This window comes from Lissotriton vulgaris, chromosome 3_1, assembly GCF_964263255.1.
Source record: "Lissotriton vulgaris chromosome 3_1, aLisVul1.2, whole genome shotgun sequence".
NCBI lineage: Eukaryota > Metazoa > Chordata > Amphibia > Caudata > Salamandridae > Lissotriton > Lissotriton vulgaris.
In genome coordinates this window covers 1,201,498,958-1,201,519,145 of record NC_141689.1, presented here as the reverse complement: position 1 = coordinate 1,201,519,145, position 20,188 = coordinate 1,201,498,958, and positions in this window count along the sequence as shown.

Sequence of the window (20,188 nt, the reverse complement as noted above, 5' to 3'; positions counted from 1 at the left end):
AAAGGTTGTGAGCAGAAGACCGAAGATTCCACAGGGGAATGTGACGCTTGAGGCTGAGGGAAGTGAAGGCTGGGGCAAGGGCACGGAGTGACTTAAATACAGTACAGCTCAGTTTGAAAATGCATCGAGAGGCTACCGGGAGCCAGTGCAATCTCCTCAGCAGGGGCGAGACATGTTGGTGCTTAGGCTGTTGAAAGACCAGTCTGGCCGCCTGATTTTGCACCAACTAAAGCCGATGAAGATGGTAGACAGGGATCCCCACATACAGAGAGTTGGCGTAATCGATATGGAAGGTGACAAGGGCCATGATGACAAGTGTGAGAGCCTCTGTGGTGAGGAACCTTCGGATTTTACAGATTCTGCGCAGATGGTGGAAGCAAGCAGAAGTGATGACGTTAATTTGAGGTCTCATAGATAAGTCACTAGAGATAATAACTCCAAGGCTCCTCATGGTATTGACGGGACAGGGTGGGGGATCAAGAGATTGGGGCCAAAAACTGGAGCTCCAGGGGTTGGAGGACCCTCCTGTCAATACCAACTCCGTCTTGCTGGGATTGAGCTTCAGCTGGCTAAAATGCATCCACTCAGAGATGGCAAGCATAGTGGATTGGAAGTTGGTACAGGAAAAAGGAGAGGAGTCGATGGGGAAGATTAACTGTAAGTCATCTGCATAGTTAAAGATGGTGACGGGGGTGTGACGGAGGGAGTCTAGAAGGGGTTGCATATAGAGATTGAATAAAGGGGGTGAAAGAGCAGAACCCTGGGGGACACCACAGGAAAGTGAGGAGTAGGGGGCAGAAAAGGTGGATAGGTGAACCGATTGGGAGCGCTGGTGCCAGAAGAAACTGATCCAAGTTAAGGCCAAGCCCTGAATGCCCGCATTTCTGACACAGTCGATCAAGATGATGTGCACGACCGAGTCGAAAGCTGCCGACAGATCTAATAAAACAAGGGCCTGGGGGAGGTTCTTATCGGCACCTTGTCTCAGCGCATCCATCACGGCCACGATGACAGCTTCCGTTGAATGGGCCGGTCTAAACTCGGCCTGCTGGTTGTCAAGAAAGGAGGATTTTTCAATGAAAGCGCTGAGGCATCGGGTGACATAAGTCTCCAGGACTTTCCCCAAATAGGGGAGGAGGGAGATCGGCCGATAATTGCTCAGAACAGATGGATCAGCACCAGGCTTTTTGAGTATAGGCACAACAACTGCTTGTTTGAAAGCATCGGGGACAGAGCCTGTAGCAAGTGAGTTATTAAGAAGAGCTAGCGGGGGACCCGGACAGGCCAAGAAGGCGGCTTTCAGAATTTGAGGGGGACAACAGTCATTGGCGGAGCCTGAGCTGACCGCGTGTAATAGGGAGGTGAATTCAGACTAGGAAATGGGGGGAATTTGTACAAACAGCATCCTTATTAAGAGGGGAGTTCGCCAAGGATGCGTGTTGGCACCCACATTATTCTCAATGTTTGTTAATGACATCCCATTATATTTGGAGGGCTGCAAAAACGATGCACCGAAATTGAAAGGAGAAAGGGTTCCAGCCCTCCTATTTGCAGACAACACTATATTAATATCTCAAATGCCCAGAGGTCTACAATCTCTATTAAATTCATTCCAAACATATTGCAACGGAAAGAAGCTTGAGATTAACACTAACAAGAGCTTCAGCTTCATCTAGGAGTGTAAAGCAGCTTGTTTCACCAATATCTAATCTCATAGTGCAGATTAAGTGAAAACGAACAACACAGTGTAGTTATGAAAATAGTTATTTAGTACAGACACTCACTAACCCAATGCGATATCTCCTACCAGGAGAAATATTTACAATACACACAATACTTTTATAATACGACAGGTAAGTAGCACTAAAATGCAGTGTGCTCCTGGGCGAGACCCAACCATATACAATATTAGTGCAATGTGACTAATGACTGAAGTTAAGAGGGGCCTCAGAAGACTTAGAAGTGCTGAAGAACCAAGGAACCTCCCAAGGTAAGGACCCAGGAACCCCACAGAGGCTGTTTGCTAAGTGAGTACATGACTGCATGCTCAAGGTAAGTCAATGGGGAAGTTGCACCTGCAATTCTGAGGAAAAAGGACCCTTCCCAGAGGACTTGGAAGACACCCAGTGGAAAATGGATAGTCTGAGAGTCTCCCCACCCCTGGATACCCAGTAACACAAGATACTTACCCTAGAGGAGCCGGGTGCATAGTTATGAAGTGGCATTAAGAACCGCCATAGACCCCAATGGAGGACTTCAAGCAAGATGCGGCTGGTGAAGTACTTTGAAGAGAACCGTGGAACCCAAGGGTGGATTCAAGCAGAGGGCACAAAGTCTATTTCACTCAGGAGGGACCAGGAGGTATGGGACTCAAGTGCCCACCAATGTCGGCTGTTGCAAGAGAATTGATGGTGCCCTTGTCTCTGGAGCTACGTGGACCAGGTGATGCTGAGGATGACCAGGAAAGGTATAAGAGCTGGCCCACATTGGATGCCGATATCCAGGGGGTCGGTGTCCAGCGGGAGCACAAACAGGCCTCGGCAACAGCAACACGTTAAAGAAGATGAAAAGGTACAGTGCCAGACCAGCAAGGTCCAACGGACACACTACGTTCAAGCAAGTTTGGGCAGGCCCCAAGCAAGCAGGGAAGCATAATGAAATCAAAGAATACCCTGGAAAGGGTCCAAAGATCTCTGGATATGAAAGTCACCTTAGCAATGGCCAGCTGACGCAGTACACAGTGACCCGGTTCCGGCGGTGTCGACGAGGGACCCTGGCCTCAGACTCGGGCCGAAGACAGTGCAAGCTTGAGGGAGTTGCAGAACTGCCACCTCTATTACTGAACCTGTCGGAGACAGTAGGAGCCCAGGATCAGCAAACCAGTCAGCTATGTTGAATGCCTGCAGATGCAGGGAAGCGACTCCTTCATTCCAAGGGATATTCCTTCAGCTATCTTTGGATATCCACAGGTCCTGGAGGGAACCTGTATGGAGCATGGACACTGACAGTGCAGTGGGCTTGCAGACCAAAGAGATCAGGAGCAGACAGGGTCTTCCTGGTTGCAGTCTTGGTTACCAAAGCGAAGTGCGATTCAGTCAGTTCGACACGGTCAGAACAACTTGGTCAGATTGTCCAGATGGTCAAAGAGGACATGAAGTTAGATTTTGATCAAATCCCATGATGAATCTAGGGACTTACCCTTCCCTCTTGGAGATGGGGCTGGACAGTTGGGCTGCTACTTCCATGCCCCCTGTCCAGTGTTATGCCAGAGCAGGAGCCAACAGCTCCTCAAACTGGGTTGATCTGGAGTATGCAAGGATGGCACCAAATGTGTCCCTCAAGCAATCTGAGTTGTGCTGGTAAGCACCCCTACCCTGTTCCAATACACTAAACCCTGTCTGAGAGGTGGTCACATCTCCCTGTGACAGGATACCTATTGTTCTGCCTTTCCCTGCTCGATCTTGACTCAGCAGCAGGAGAAAAGATTTGTGTCTCAGGTCGGCAGCAGCTCTAGCTTGCATTCTAGTTCTGAAAGACTGATACCAGGAGAACTGAATGCCCTCTGAAGGAGATTTACAGTGCATGTAATCATATCTCCCACTCCATTTACGGTGTGGGGGTATGATTCCAACATGTTTGATACGAAACATGACAGGGTTCGTTACAGCCAGTTTAGAGATGGTCATCGCGTAATGACACATGGCCAATCTATATATAGTAATGGCTGAGGCACTGACAACCCAGGAGAATGGACTCAGAAGGTTGCAAGGGTGTCTTGCTCATGCAGGGGCACCCTCACACTTAGAGCTGAGCACCCTGCCTTTGGGACTGAAAGGTCTACTAGAGGGGTGACTCAGAGGTTTTAAGCACAGCGATGTAAGATATAAGAAAACGTATATCTTTTGTGGGAGGTGTAAGCACCAACTCACACAGGCTGCAATGTCAGGCCTGTAGTCAGAGTTTGGAGGGTCCCTCATAGGCAGCATAATACATACTGCAGCCCATGGGGGAACCCTGGCGTACCTAATCCTGGGGTACCTTAGTACCATATACTAAGGTCTTACTATGGTATCCCAGCAGCCAATTAGGAGTGTACCAAGGTACTTACCAAAGCTATTTTAGGGAAGAAGCACAGTGACTGGGGTCCTGATGTAGCAGGATCACAGTCAGACTAGTCAGAAAAACAGTATGATACTAGCAATAGCTATGACATGTTACTTGAGGTTGGGGTAGACCAGGGTAAATCCAAAGTGACAGTTCACATGACGATCTGTGATGCTTTAGACACAGAATAAAGAGTGTATTTTGGGTGAATGATAGTGTATGTATGATAAATTGTGTGATTGTTTAGATGTGTCCTCTGTATGGTATATTTTTTGTGTATATTTTTTATTGTTCACAGATGCACTGCTAAGTATATATATGTGTTGATTCAAATTTTTATGAGATGCGAACATAATGAATTTATATATGGGAAAAAAAGTATAAAACGTAATTTTGCAAAAAAGTAAAAGAAGAATAAATAATAATAAAAAAAGAACAAATATGAAAGAAACAAGTGTGTTTGCCATGTTTTGAAGGACTTTTTTGAAAGTAGAGATTATAAAAACATTGGTAAAGGAATTTAGGCCACAAGGGAATTATTCTTTGCTGTGCTTTAATTCTGCTGATCGCCATTCATTGATCAGTCCTATCTCCATTGTGGTATTTGGGTTCAGATGACTCTCCCAAATAGCAAGGTGACAGGGCTCTCACCAGATGTGTAGTGAGGAGTTAATCAATAGGCATGAAGGGCTTTACACATGGCTTGTTTTAGACCAATTCCCTCCATCGATGCTTGCTGAATTACCCTCTTGAGGCTGCTCATAAATTGTTCAAACGCACCGTTGGCCCGGAGTCACAGAAGCTTACGCTTTTGATGCTTTACATTGAGTCAAACAAGAAACTCCTTGAATGCTTTGGTATTGTAAGGAGGGACATTATCAGATTTGATCATAGCAGAGATACACCATGCTGCAAAGATTTCCACAGGCCACTCAATGACTTGTCATGGGTTATCGATAATAAGTCTTCCACCCAGGTAAAACGTGATTATTCATCAATAACTACCATGAGATGATGCCCATTTCCTAGAGGCCAAAGGATCTCAACTGCAACTCTTTCCCAGGCATTTAGGGCCATATGTATCAAGCAGAATTGCATTAGCAAATGCCAAAATTCGCAGAATTTCGGTGTTAGCGATCACAATTTTGCCAAAAGGTATGTATGAGGCAAATCTGTGTGCAAAATAAGGAATCGCAAAATTTGTCATTCATTATTTTGAGATTGCATTTAAGGAATCACAAATGTTGCAATTCCTTAAAAGCAATGTCAGAAGCACCAATAAAATGCAATTTGGCCTTAATGAATCGCAAATTACCACCAACTTCAAGTTGGTGGTAATTTGCGATTTCTTTGAAAAATGTACTTTTTTGCATTTTTCAAAGTGCTATGTGAAGCACATATATGCCCTTAGGGCATGTATGTGTGCCATATGTGCACCTATGCTTATTTCAGGGGTGCAACAGGGTGTCCTTTTGAGACCCCTGCACCCTTGAAATTGCATTTTCAATTTGCGATTTGCTAATTGCTAATCGCAAATTGAGAGTGTCTTCCCATTCATTCCAATAGGCCTCTAGGCCCATAGGAATGAATGGGGAGGTATTCCTTAATTGCGAATCGCAATTTGAGATTCGAAATAAGGAATATGTAGGAATCGCAAAATGTATTGCAAATCCTACATACATAGAATTTTGTGATTCTCAAATAGCGATTCGCAAAAAAATCGCTATTTGAGAATCACAAATGGAGATGTTGATACATATGGCCCTTAGTCAATAATAAAGACTGATTCCAAAAAGGGAATTTAAAACATCAAAAAGTGGGGTTAGTGTTCCCCTGCTAACAAGTATAGTTCCTAAGGCAGGGATAATGTGACAAGTTTGGAACAAAAATCTTAGGCAACTTTTCCTTCACATCTTATATGATATATCATAGAAAGACTGAGAGCACAAACATAAAAAAACATAAAAACATGAGCATTCATACAAAAATGGCTATAGTTGTTATTTAAAGATTATTTTATTCAAATATATATTTCATGAATAAATAGATACCTCTAAGAAAATTGCATGAAGACAGTAAATGTCATCATCATTGCATTCTTCTACTCACGCACAGTAGCGGGTGGTAGTGGGAATGCTGTGGGGCAGTGGGGCGTTGTGGGGGAGGAGCAGGGTGGGGGGTAGTAAACTATGGCATACGGGTGAACAGAGGTAAGTAAACAAATAAATTAAACTAATTTAATTGAGCGCTGCATTGCAAAACGTGATGCAGCGCGCGTGCAACAACATTTGTTTTACTTATTTATTTGTGTACTTACCTCCGTTGGGCCATATTCCATAGTTTACTACCCCCCAACCTGCTCTACGCCCACCCTGCCTCACCGCCCCGCAGCACTCCCACCACTGGCCCCTTCTGCTCACGCATACATGTCAACAACAACCAACAATAACAAAATTGCACAAATAATCAGAATGGATTATTCTGATGTGATTCATTTTTGTATGAATACTCATGTTTTTTAGTTTTTTATGTATGTGCTCTCTGCCTTGCTATGATATATCATATATAATGAATGAAAAAGTTGCCTAAGATTTTTTTTATGAACTTGTTTCAAAAAGTGAATTTGACATCAGTAATTTAGACACACCACAAAAATGTATTAAATATTAAAGTGCAATACAGACAAAAATTCCTAAATACAGCAGCAGTTTTAATTAATCAATCAAAAGACATAGACATCAATTGCAATGAAGGCTTTCAGAGCCTACGTAAATAGAGAAGTAAGCAAAACCCAGAAAATAGATTAAGCTCCAAAAGTGCAACAAATCAATAGAGAATCGGACCGCAACACTGCTAGAAACCCAAAAAAATTCTGGCTCACCCCCAAATTCAAGGGTTTAGATAGCCAATTTCCCTTTAGAAAATGCTTTAAACTGCAATGTCAACTGTTGTTTTTGCATTTGTCACCCCGAGTGAGATGGGTATGCTCATATGTGAGTCCCGTGCTCTCCACACCACTGGAGTCAAGCTATCCTGGCTGATGATGGCTAATAGCCAGAAACTGGTCCTGGGATGCTTGATTCCAGTCCAGGGAAGACATGGCTTGGCAGTTCGGGCTGGACTGTTCCCATAAGGCACGGGGTCAAGGCTGATTTGCATATGGCCATGTCTGAACTGGGGTGGTGTGGAGTGCAAAAAAACTATGGATTTAGGCCCAGATCTCTGTACTGGGGTGAATGTATGACATTGTTCTGCATTCTGTCCATCAACTGTTGTTTTTGCATTTGTCACCCCGAGTGGGACGGGTATGCTCAGACGTGAGGCCCGTGCTATCCACACCACTGGAGTCAAGCTATCCTGGCTGATGACGGCTGATATCCAGAAACCGGTCCTAGGATTCTTGATTCCAGTCCAGGGAAGACATGGCTTGGCAGTTCGGGCTGGACTGTTCCAATGAGGCACAGGGTCAAGGCTGATTTGCATATGGCCATGTCTGAACTAGGGTGGTGTGGAGTGCAAAAAACGATGGATTTAGGCCCAGATCTCTGTACTGGGGTGAATGTATGACATTGTTCTGCTTTCTGCCCATCAACTGTTGTCACCCTGAGTGGGACGGGTATGCTCAGACGTGAGTCCTATGCTCTCCACACCACTGGAGTTAAGCTATTCTGGCTGATGACGGCTGATAGCCAGAAACCGGTCCTAGGATGCTTGATTCCGGTCCAGGGAAGACTCGGCTTGGCAGTTCGGGCTAGACTGTTCCCATGAGGCAATGGTTCAAGGCTGATTTCCATATGTCCATGTCTAAACAGGAGTGGTGTGGAGTGCAAAAAAACGATGGATTTAGGCCCAGATCTCTGTACGGGGTGAATGTATGACATTGTTCTGCATTCTGTCCATCAACTGTTGTTTTTGCATTTGTCATCCCGAATGGGACAGGTATGCTCAGACGTGAGTCCCGTGCTATCGACACCACTGGAGTCAAGCTATCCTGGCTGAGGACGGCTGATAGCCAGAAACCGGTCTTAGGATGCCTGATTCCGGTCCAGGCAAGCATGGCTTGGCAGTTCGGGCTGGACTGTTCCCATGAGGCACGGGGTCAAGGCTGATTTGAATATGGCCATGTCTCAACTGGGGTGGTGTGGACTGCAAAAAAAGATGGATTTAGGCCCAGATCTCTGTACTGGGGTGAATGTATGACATTGTTCTACATTCTGTCCATCAACTATTGTCACCCTGAGTGGGACGGGTATGCTCAGACGTGAGTCCCATGCTCTCCACACCACTGGAGTCAAGCTATCCTGGCTGATGACGGCTGATAGCCAGAAACCGGTCCTAGGATGCTTGATTCTGGTCCAGGGAAGACATGGCTTGGCAGTTCGGGCTGTACTGTTCCCATGAGGCACGGGGTCAAGGCTGATTTGCATATGGCCATGTCTGAACTGGGGTGGTGTGGAGTGCAATAAAATGATGGATTTCGGCCCAGATCTCTGTACTGGGGTGAATGTATGACATTGTTCTGCATTCTGTCCATCAACTGTTGTTTTTGCATTTGTCACCACGAGTGGGACGGGTATGCTCAGACGTGAGTCCCGTGCTCTCCACACCACTGGAGTCAAGCTATCCTGGCTGGAGACGGCTGATAGCCAGAAACCGGTCCTAGGATGCTTCATTCCGATCCAGGGAAGACATGGCTTGGCAGTTCGGGATTGACTGTTCCCATGAGGCACAGGGTCAAGGCAGTCTTGCAGGCTCGCGCTCAATGATGCATGCTCACTGCCAGGCCTAGGCTCCGCTCCCCCACCCAGAATCCCAGTAGTAATTCTCGGTGATGGGACAAGCACTTGATTAAGTGGGACTGGGAGACTTTCGACGGGAGGTAACTGTCGAACGAGGTGCCCAGCTGACAGTCCTTGTATCTTTAACCCATTAGGGTGTTGTCTACTCTCTTTTAAGGGATCCCACGGCTGGGTGTCGAGGTTAGGAAAAAGCAGTGAACACAAGTAGTGAACCAGTCCAGTCAGCAAGGATTCCAAAACTTGTGATTGTGGATGCACACCAACAAGCCAGCATTCACAGTCATTAGGTCCGTCATTTTGCTATAATAATTCCACCTCTGTTTCAGGTACCCCGTGACATTTTGGCCCTTGTTGTGGTGTATTTGTATTTCTCCGTTAATCTGTTACAGCACACACAGTTGCAGGCCTCAGAACCATGTATTTATTTTCAAATGCGTCATGGCTGTAGTTTATTCATGAAGGAAACTTTCTGCTGCCTTTTCCTCATTTGCAACTACTTGATCTCGAGTTACTACTCCCGAACGCTCAATATGACAGACAGGCTGCTGTATACAGTGCAGTTTACTGGGACTAGCCAGTGCTCTTCATCAAAGCATCGGTGACTATCAGGGTGTAATTTAGTGTCAGTAGTTGTAGTGTCTTGGTGTGGACACGTTCTAGTGTTCCTGTGTGATGTAACACACTCTACACCCACCCACCACAGACGTCATGGTGTCACATGACGCTGCCAATAAAAGAGGCTGAGCGCACGTGCTCAGGACCTTTCCTACCACACATTCCTGGTGTCCGTGTCCATCCTTGCTGCGCCTATCATGAGGGCCCAGGGCCCATACATTGCAATCATTACAATGGCGACGAGGTCGGTAGTGCAACCCATGCGTGCCACTACCAAACAATGAGGAAAAGGGGGAGAGAGTTGCCCGCCTGAAGGGCATCCCCTGCAGCAAGGCACAGCGGTCCGAGAAGCCGGTGAGCACGTCGGAGCCCCGCAGTGACCGGGAGCCACACAACGAGCCGACCGGAGTCCACCAGCGTCGACTGCCACCAACGAGTGCCACCAAGTAGCTGCGGACTGCCCAGAGCCCACCTGTGAGGACCGCGAGGCTGAAAAACCCCACCGGAAAAGGGCACGGGCCGGGCGGAGCCCACCCGCCGCGACCGCGACGGAGCATCTGGCCTGCCGGCCGAAGGTGAGCCCCAGGGGTGAAGTGCCCGCCATGAACTGTGCCAGGAAATAAGCAGCGCCAGCGGAGCCTACCCGCGGCCTGCCCGAGTCATCCCTTGCCCCCGCCGCGTGTGTAACGGAAGCGGCGGGGCCCTGAGAAAGCCACGGCGTGAAGGGAAGGCGGCCGGACCCTAAAATTAACAATAGCAACGAGGGGGAGGGAGTGGAGTAGCTAACCGCCTCCCGACCCCCCTCGCAAGTGTTCCGGGCCCAGCGGAGTCCAACCGCGACCTGCCGGCGGCACCCCCACCGAGGGAAGACTCAGCAGCGCCAGCGGAGCCCACCCGCGACCTGCCGGCAGCGCCCCAGCGAAGTAAAGACTAAGCAGCGCCAGCGGAGCCCACCCGCGGCCCGCCGGTAGCGCCCAGTGAAGGACAGTCACTGCAGAGCCAGCGGAGCCCACCCGCGGCCTGCGAAAAGCATGGCGGGTCTCCGCCGCGCAGCGAGTGCTTGTTGAAGCTGCTGCGGCGGGAGACCGGCGAAAGTGGGGCCAGCGGACAAAGAACATCCTTAAAGACAGAGCCGGCGGAGCCCAACCGCGGCCTGCCTCGAGCGCCCCCGTCCAGGGAGGAGTGAACGGAGCGACGCGCTTCCCCGCCGGAGCACAACACCTTCACCCCGCCCGCGTGAGTACTGCCGAGACGGCTGCGGACGGGGAGAGGAGGCAAGGGGAAGCAAGCGTCTGCAAGCGGCCAGCGCCGCCAAGAGCAAGAGGCGCCCCCCCCTCCTCGTGTGCTCCGTGTGAGGAGCGGAGTGCACAGGAGCAGGGGAGAAGTAAGCGCCTGCACGAGGCCAGCGCCGCCGTCAGCATAAGAGCCCCCTCCTTGTGTGCTCCGTGAGGGGCAGAGTGCCGGCAAAGCGGTCAACACCGCCAGGAGTCTACATAAGCCCCACCGGGACATTGAAACAAGAGGAACCACCGGTGCACCCACAGAGACTGCCAAATTTGCCCCCAGCATCAAAGCTGCACAACACCAGAGGGACATAAACAGTGCTTTTGCAATGTCTGCCTGACTTCAGCACATTTATAATTCGGTACATTTCTGGAACACTAAAAGCAAAGAAAATCTACTCACCCATTCTCAGCAGCAGCTCCAACCCCCTGTGCACTGAAGCAATAGAGTGCACACCCGGGAAAGACAAGACAGGCTGCTAACAGATCCAGCAACACTGCCACCCAGTGGCCAAAAGCATTAGTGCACCAACATCCTCCAGCTCTGAAACAAGCATTGTTCAACGCAAAAGAAGTTAGCACCATCTAGAGGCAACAGACGGAGTAGCGCCCCAAGGGAAAGCATCCTAACGCCCGAATCCAGAAAGCGCGCTCAGCGCAGAAGACACCCACACGCACCAGCAAGGAGTCGGCGGCTGCCACTTCCGAAGCGACGTGGGAAGAGGCACGAATGTCTCACGTAACATCAACACCTCACCAAGCATCCAAGCAAGGACAAAACGTCTGGAGAAAACGACTGCCAAGCACTGGAGGAACGATCAGGGAATAAGACTGCCGAGATCAGAGACGGAGAGAGCAGTGACTCCTAGTGGCCACAGGAGATCACCGCAGCATCAACTACTCCCGCCAACGGTCCGAAGCAGCAAACATCTGACGCCAGCCAAAGCAGCAAGTACCCAACGGTCCAAAGCAGCAAAGCACTGGACGTCAGCCACAGCAGCAAGAAAACGACGCCAGCCAAAGCTGCAAGTACCAACGACACGCAACAAGTGTCCGAGAGCCTTGAAAAGTACGGGCGCAGATAACGCGCCACGTGGCAAGGCACAGCCCACACGACATGGAAGAAGGGCACAGGTAACGCCACAGTGCAGAACAGTTACCGAAGACGACCACTAAGTGTGGAGCCCCCAGAAGCAGATCCACAGAAAGATCGCATACCAAGTATGACCCGCGACGGGTTCCCTAAACTACATCAGTAAGTCCGACAGGACGACCGAAGAAACCTGCCAAAACATCAGCAGGAGCGGACCGCCAAATGGTCCAGGACGTTCGACCTAGTCAAGGTCTCTGAACACCATCCCACGAACGTCACCAACAAGAATCTAGAGAAGAGGGTTCGCGACACCAACTCAGGAAGCTGAGGAAGAAGGAGGAAGTGTTCCAGTCGGGGACAAACCAGGATCACACATGCAGCGGGCGCGCCCTGCATGGAGGAGCCAGGTCAGGAGAGAAGATGCAAGATCGGACCGAGTGATGTCGCGAAACAGGAAGGGAGAAAAAGAGAGATCTGTGTGGCACGTTGCCACCGCGAAAAGAAAGGAAGAAGAGGAGAGAGCTGTGTGGCACGTCTGCCACTAGGAAAAGAAAGGAAGAAGAGGAGAGAGCAGTGTGGCACTTCTGCCACGGTGAATAGAAAGGAAGAAGAGGAGAGAGCGGTGTGGCACGTCTGCCACTGTGAACAGAAAGGAAGAAAAGGAGAGATCTGTGTGGCACGTTGCCACCGTGAAAAGAAAGGAAGAAATGGAGAGACATGTGGCACCCCTGCCACTGCTAGAGCGCAAGGAAGTATATCCACGTGGCCGTTGCCACAGTTAAGAATGGAAGGAAGTGTATTCCACGTGGCCGTTGCCACAGTTGAAGAGCAGAAAGAAGTACATCCCCGTGGCCGTTGCCGCAGTCACCAAAGGAAGGAAGTAAATCCACGTGGCCGTTGCCACAGTTAGGAGTGAAGAAGATGGCAGTGCAAAATAGGTCCCAACTGTGAGTCCGAGGCCGAACTGGTACGTAACCACCCACTCCACGGCGTACTACAAGAACTCCAACCGCACCCGTGACCACGGAAGCCAACTACAGAAAGACTGTGAGGAAAAAGGGGGTATCCAGTCGTTACAGACTGTTTCCATCTAGCACCACCAACCAGTGCCAAGCGGACAAATGTTCCCCGAAACAGACTGAACTCCATCTGCCCATTTCCAAGCATCGGCGGATAGAAAAGCTTGGCGGAACTGAACACTTCACTGCATCCCGAGATAAGTCATTTTCCCCAAATGTGAATTATTAAGTTGGGTCTTTTCATTGATTAAAAAGGAGAGTGATGTAGTGTCTTGGTGTGGACACGTTCTAGTGTTCCTGTGTGATGTAACACACTCTACACCCACCCACCACAAACGTCATGGTGTCACATTACGCTGCCAATAAAAGAGGCTGAGCGCACGTGCTCAAGACCTTTCCTACCACACAGTCCTGGTGTCCGTGTCCATCCTTGCTGCGCCTATCATGAGGGCCCAGGGCCCATACATTGCAATCATTACAGTAGTCCTACTTCTGTTCTGGCCATCCAGTTCCATTGTGGCGCTTGTAGTTCATCTGCTACAGCACAATGCGGGCACACGTCATGCCCACGCAGGGGTTTATATATGTCTGTGCTCCCCCCCCCACTCCGAGACAGGTGACTGACCCTCCTGCTGTCTCTGTCCCCCTCCCTCGGGAAGGAGAGCATGTTGTGAAGGCACTGGCCCTACACCCTAGAGTTACTGTGGAAAGGCCTGAGCGGCTGGAAGCCCCGTGCTGAAGGGGAGGCGCATAGCGGCGGTGCGAGAGTGTTGAAGGATAGAACGTGGGAAAGGAGGGGGCGAAGGAACAGCCAAGTTGGGGGGGGAGACAGACTTCACAGGAAGAGATGGCAAGACAAGAGACCTAGAAATATCAGCTTACAGGAGGAGACGATGAAGAGTTAAAGTGAATTATGCATTTGTAATGAGAAGTAACTTCTTGGCGCAGAGCCTTCATCCACGCGCACCGGCAAGAGGGGTGGGGGTAAAAAATGTATTAAAAACAGAGTTGATGCCAACAGTAGTCTATAGAGGTGAGGGGAAGGGGAAAAGATCGATGAGGTAGAGAAGGAAAGGAAAGGGGAATGGAGAAAGGAGAAAGGAAAAAGGAAAAGGAAAGGAAGACCCAGCGATGAGAAGGAAAGGAAAGGGGAAAGGAGAAAGAAGAAAAGAGAAAGAAAAAAGTAGAAAGGAAAAAGAAAAGAGCAGAGAGGAAAGGAAAGGGGAAAGGGAAAGGGAAAGAAAAAGAAAAGGAACGGAAGACCCAGTGATGAGGAAGACCGGAAGCGAAGGGTTCGAAAGGAACTAAACTGAACATAGGAGAGGGTAGATGGCAAAGCAAGTAAAAGAGACCTGGAGTGAAAAGGCAAAAGAAATGAAATGGAGAAGTAGGGAGAGCGAAGGGAGAAACATTTTATGGAGTAGAAAGAAGGAGAGCAGAGGGAAGCAATTGGTAATGAAAGAAGGAGACGGGAGGGGAAGGGAAGAGTGTTTGGTGCTAGAGCTTTGGCAAGATAGTCCCTGCGAGTGGGCGCTAGATGGGCTCCCTGGGCCCAACAAAGGTCCCTGGGGCGACCAGCGCCTCCTTCTAATGCACCCCCTCAGACGCAGGGAGACGTGCCAGGGCCTTGGAAAGATGGAACCAGGGGCTGTCCTGGTGACCCCAGGGGAACGGCGAAGCTTCCCAGCAGACGGGTTTCCCCAGCAGCCCGCCAGAGACGGGGCAGAAGAGGTCGCATGTCACGCCTGACATGGCTGGCACTGCCCCAGCCCCGGCTGCCTGTCGTGAAATCTCTTCTGTCCCCATAGGAACGCCGACTAAATTATGCGGAAAGAAAAGGGACATTTAGCCCAATAGTGGCCTAGAGCGACACACATTGTGCAGCCACGTAGGCGTCTCACCTCAAAATTACCATTTTAGCACATGAACAGAGAAATTTGCAACTAAAAGGAGACTAGTGCGCCTTCGTAAGCAGCTCCCACTGAGTAGCAGCATGTGTGTTACTCTCCTGTAGTGACGTTTGATCCATGTGAACTAGAAGCACATTTTTTGGTGAAATATGCATTTAATGGATCCGGCAGTGAATTATGTGGCAAGTGCGGTAAACCCACATTTACACAGAAATTAGATGATTCCAGTGGGCATGCTGTTAGTCTCTGTAACTGCAAGTTCACTTCTCCCCAGGTTAATTAGAATGTGTACGATCTGACGCAAACCTGAGAATTCCCCAAAATCTGACCTTTGTTTTGCATTCATGTTCTTCTTCATTCTGTTATAAATGTGTGACTACAAGTACCAGAATGCCCCTGGACTGAATGACCTGCACACACATTGAACTGGTACACGTGAGCGTTCGGCTCTGATGAGGGGGATGTGGGGGGCCGTGTAAGGGTACCTGAGGGGCATCATGGATTCATGGGGTAAGTTGTGAGGGGGTGACACCATGACTTACCCGCACTGGGTGACACCAAACCTAGTGACACCACTGCTAGAGAGCTAAGCTGCATAATTGCTAATCAAAGCTTTCAATGGGCATTCTGTGAATGAATTGAAAATGTAATTGACTCACAGTTTCTAGACTGTCACATTTTAACAGAACGCTGCTTTCAACCTATCTTGCCAGGTCAGCTTCCCTGAGCAATCCAGAGCCTGGACTCTAGAACGTATTTGGACCAGTGGTCTAGGCTCTCAGCAAGGTCACATGATGCTAAATGCAACATAAAATAAACACTTGCGCCAGAAAGACTGAGGTACACTTAGATCTGCCTTGTCCTGTTGTTTTTCCCGGCTACGGTCAACACCCCTGTAAACGCAGGCAGGAAATGTATTGGCCCAGATGGCGGCCTTAAACACTGGTGGGCAGGGATGAAGCACCATTTATATACCCTAAAGAGTCAGCAAGGACAGCCTTGGCCTAGATCTGAATATCACACACAGCTGCAGCAAGAACATGTGTGCTGTTAAAAAAGTACCAAAACGAGAAGAGGTTTTGTGCATTTAATTTCACCTGTTATTACCTTTTCTTTCTGTAACGATCACCCGTGTCCTTTTCTGTATTGAAATATAAAAAATTGAAAAGTTCAGTAAAAAAAAAACAAAGACATCAACCATAGTTGTAAGGCACTACGTCACGAAGAGACATATTATCAAGGGCCGGTGTTAAAATTATCGCCGTTTTATCGGCAGGAAACTGGCGATAATGGGCTTGATAATATGCCCTTGGTAATTCCCATAGAAGCCCATGTTCTGATGTTAACGTGGGCTTCTATGTGAATTAACAAGGGCGTTTTATCAAGCCCATTATCGCCGTTTTATCGGCAGTTTACTGCTGATAAAACGGCGATAATTTTAACACCGGTCCTTGATAATATGCCCCCTGGTTCCTCTACTCTAATAAGATAAAAGGCTTCACTTTTATTCTGACTCAGGGGCATATTAGCAAGAACCTCGTTAAAATTATCGAAGTTTTAGCGGCAGGAAACTGCCCCTAAAACGGCGATAATGGGCTTGCTAATATGCGTTATAGATTTCCAATTGAAGCCCAGGTTAGATCTGCAGGACATCTAACCTGGCCTTCTATTTAAATTCTATAATGCATATTAGCAAGCCCATTATCGCCGTTTAAGCGGCAGTTTCCTGCCGCTAAAACGGCGATAATTTTTACAAGGTTCTTGCTAATATTCCCCTTTGTTTTTTTTCTAATCGAACTCCGGAAAAAAGATGTGTAACGTACAATGCTTCTTTCAGACTTTACGGGATCGAACACTATTCATAGCATGTCCTTGACTGCTGTGAAGAAAACACATGGCAAATAATCATAGCTTGCTAGCTGGCAACCTAAAACCCAAGACCTCATTCTCGATCCATTTAATCTGGTTTCCTCATTTGTTTTTGTTTTTTGCATTGAAATCTTGTAATTTTCTCAAAGGGGAGCCAGCTGAGAAGTTAAATAGGACAAGCTCAATTTTATTAAAAAGCTTGCGGAGGGCACGAATGTGTGTTGTGTGTAGCTAGTTCGTTAAATTGTGTGCAGTTGTAAGATTGTGTGTATGACAATCCCTGTCTATAGCTTTATTTATAGCGAGGGCCATCTCCGAGCTACACATTGCAAATTGGCTATTTCTTCTCCTCTCAACAAATGTATCATTACATGAAGATAATTAGGATAAAGTGTCATTAACAGTGTCACACAATACCTATTGAGATGCCAGGCACAAACAAAAATGATGGGTAATGTCACACATAAGCACCTGAAAACTTGGCAGCTATGTTAAATTGCCATTGAGCCATTGGAGTAGTCATCCTGTTTCACAGAAGGTCTTGGAGTATATAAAACATATCCAAATGTCAAATTTTTTCATTATCCTTATTTGCAAAATGCGGTGATAGAAAGTGTCTACCCTTGTAGGAAAAATCTTAAAATACAGCAGTGTAACAAATCATAATCTTTATAGAGATGTGGCATAATAAGCAACAACCAAAAGTAGTCAGAAAAAAAGATACTCTTTGAGGGAAGGAATTGAAATTCTTATCCTCAAAGTACACTAACCAAAACAAAGAAGAAAATGGGAAGAGCATCTGGGATAAAGGTCACTTGGCCAAACAATTAACCCAAATAAAAAGAGACCAACATCTTTAACGATGCGTAGTACGCATGAAAACGGCCAAGTGTCACTACAAAGTACACCTCCCACACCACACAGTCAAAACTCCTCCTCTTCTGACATAGGCAGGATACCGAAGGAGACAAAGCCATTGCGCGAATCAATGTTTTCTACCCAAATACCAACAACAAGCAATGAAACCTCTAACTCCCCTAGCAAACAGCCATTAAAATAAACTGCTATATCGAGGCAAAGCATTGGAAATCCAAATTTGAAAGGGAATGTCAATAGGAATTCATCTGAAATTTTCTGAAAAATTATCGTACAGCATCTATAGACTGCTATGTTGCTATATTACCAAGAAACATTACAAAGGCATTTACTTTCAACTTATTGACACACCTCTCTGACCACAACTAAACAATTCTAATCTAAACATATATCTGTATTGAAAGGACAGGGCATAACTTATAAAAAGCTGCACAATGTGCAGTCAAAATACAATTAAAAGAATCACAGCCCACATTAATGAGAACAAACTCTCATAACGGTGAGGTGATAGGAAGACACCTTAGGGCATGTTTACAAGCCCCTATCACCACCACATTGTCACTTTTAGTGACGTTGAGGAGGCGATAGGGGCTTCACCTTTTTTTCAAGGCATCTTTAAGCCACTTAACATGGCTTAGCGCTGCATTGTAAATAAGGCACCCGTTTAAGCTATACTTAACATGAAAGGGGAGAGCAATGGATGTTGCGCTGGGCGTTCCATTGATTTTGAAGCTGCCCCCTATTTACAAGGGTGGCGTACATAGGAGGCAGCACCAAAATTAAGACCAGGAATAACCTGGTCTTAAACAGGCGAAACAAGGTGGAATGCTTTATTTTGCCTCATTTTTGCTCTTTCTATGTGTGCTGCATTGTGCCTAGAAATAGCAAATTGCCATTCATTGTTTATGTGCAGGTGAACCTTCCTGCACACGAACTATCCAAAAAAAAGACATTTTGCAACTTGTATGTGTGCTGCATTAAGCAGCACAAATAAAAGTTACAAAAATTAATTTAAAGAATGTTTATGTGGAGGAAGGGAGACCTTCCTGCACATAAACAATCCTTCCCCTCCACACAGACACCCTTGCACTGTGGTTCAAGGGTGCATGCGTTGATGCTAGTCTGTTAAGTTTAGCGCCTGCCCAGGGGGAAAGGTAGGGCTGCCCCATATTGTTGTGAAACTGGGGCAGCCATGCCATTTGTGGAGTGGCGGAGTGCAGCGTTAAGACAGGAAGGCTAACACCGCACTCTGTCACTTTGTTGTAAATATGCCCCCTTGAGCCTTCTCCGTTGCAACAATACAGTCGGACCACAGACTTGTTAACACAGATGTCCAAGGATCTCCGTACTGTCTGCAGCACCATCAGGTCCAAGTGTGCAGGATAATTGTTTTTTTCATGGTGGTGGAACCTCAACTCAATAGTATACTCAGATCCAAATAATTGAGCACAGACCGGTTTGTAACAGTTAAGGCTGCAGTTTTTGGATGCTTTCACCTAGATGCAATCCTTCATTAAATCACGTTGTGCTTTCAATTCAAAGTGGTATCTTTAAACCTTTACCAAAGTCATCATTCACTACCAACTGCTTCAATGCCCCACCTTACCCAGTGATCATTCGCTTTCGGATAGCTTTCTCTATCAGCTGGTAAAGTGTCCGGATATAAATTGAACATAATTGTCATGCCTGAGCCACTGGTTCTCGGTGAAAAGTCTTAGTTGTAATCTTTCTGGATCAGTCAGTATCTTTCGGAACATGATATTTTTATTGTTTTGGTTTCTTATCTGATATCACTTTGCTCATTTAGGTGGCTTCAGAGGGAATCCAGTTTGAACGTTGAGTTGCACAAAAAGCTGAGAAATTTGATTTACTATTGTATGCTTCCTGTTGACCTGTTAGAGAAATACTGTTATAATTTCTATGAGGCCCAATGACCACTGCCTTTACCTGATCTAGTTGCCTGCTGAGGCATGATTTGGCTACTAAACTGAGATACTTTATATACTGTCAAGAAATCGTTAACTATGGTAGATGCGTGTACTGGGCCATGGTCTTCAGTTTGGATAGGGATGGCCAGTGATACCAACTTCAGACGAATTAAGTTACAATTTAAATTTTATATGAACTATTGCAGAGTATAGACAAATTACCAAGCTCGGTATAGCAAGATAATATTTGGATTACTTCTCCTAAATTGCATCTGTTGCTTTGACATATGAAGGTTTTGGCTACTAGGTTGTTCTGGTGTATCTGCAGGACATAATCAGAACTTCTATCAATGTGCTAAGCCCAATGATTTACCAACAAACCTGTTAAATGATGAATTTGAATTAATGTTTTAGTTGTATAGTTGTGAATGGACCATAAATGGCAGATGCCTTAATAGTGCTTTGCACATTTCAAGATGACACCTTGCCGGAACATACACTTAGGACCATATATACAAAAGCTTTCTTGCATTTCTTAATTGCCGAATCGCAATTTCAGCCCGTTAAGAAATGCAAAAGAGGCATTTCACATATACAAAGGCCAAAAATCAGTTAAATTGTGACCGTGATTTGGGAAACGCAGATAGGGATTACCTATTTGCAATTCCTAAAGCACATGTACAAAGCACTTC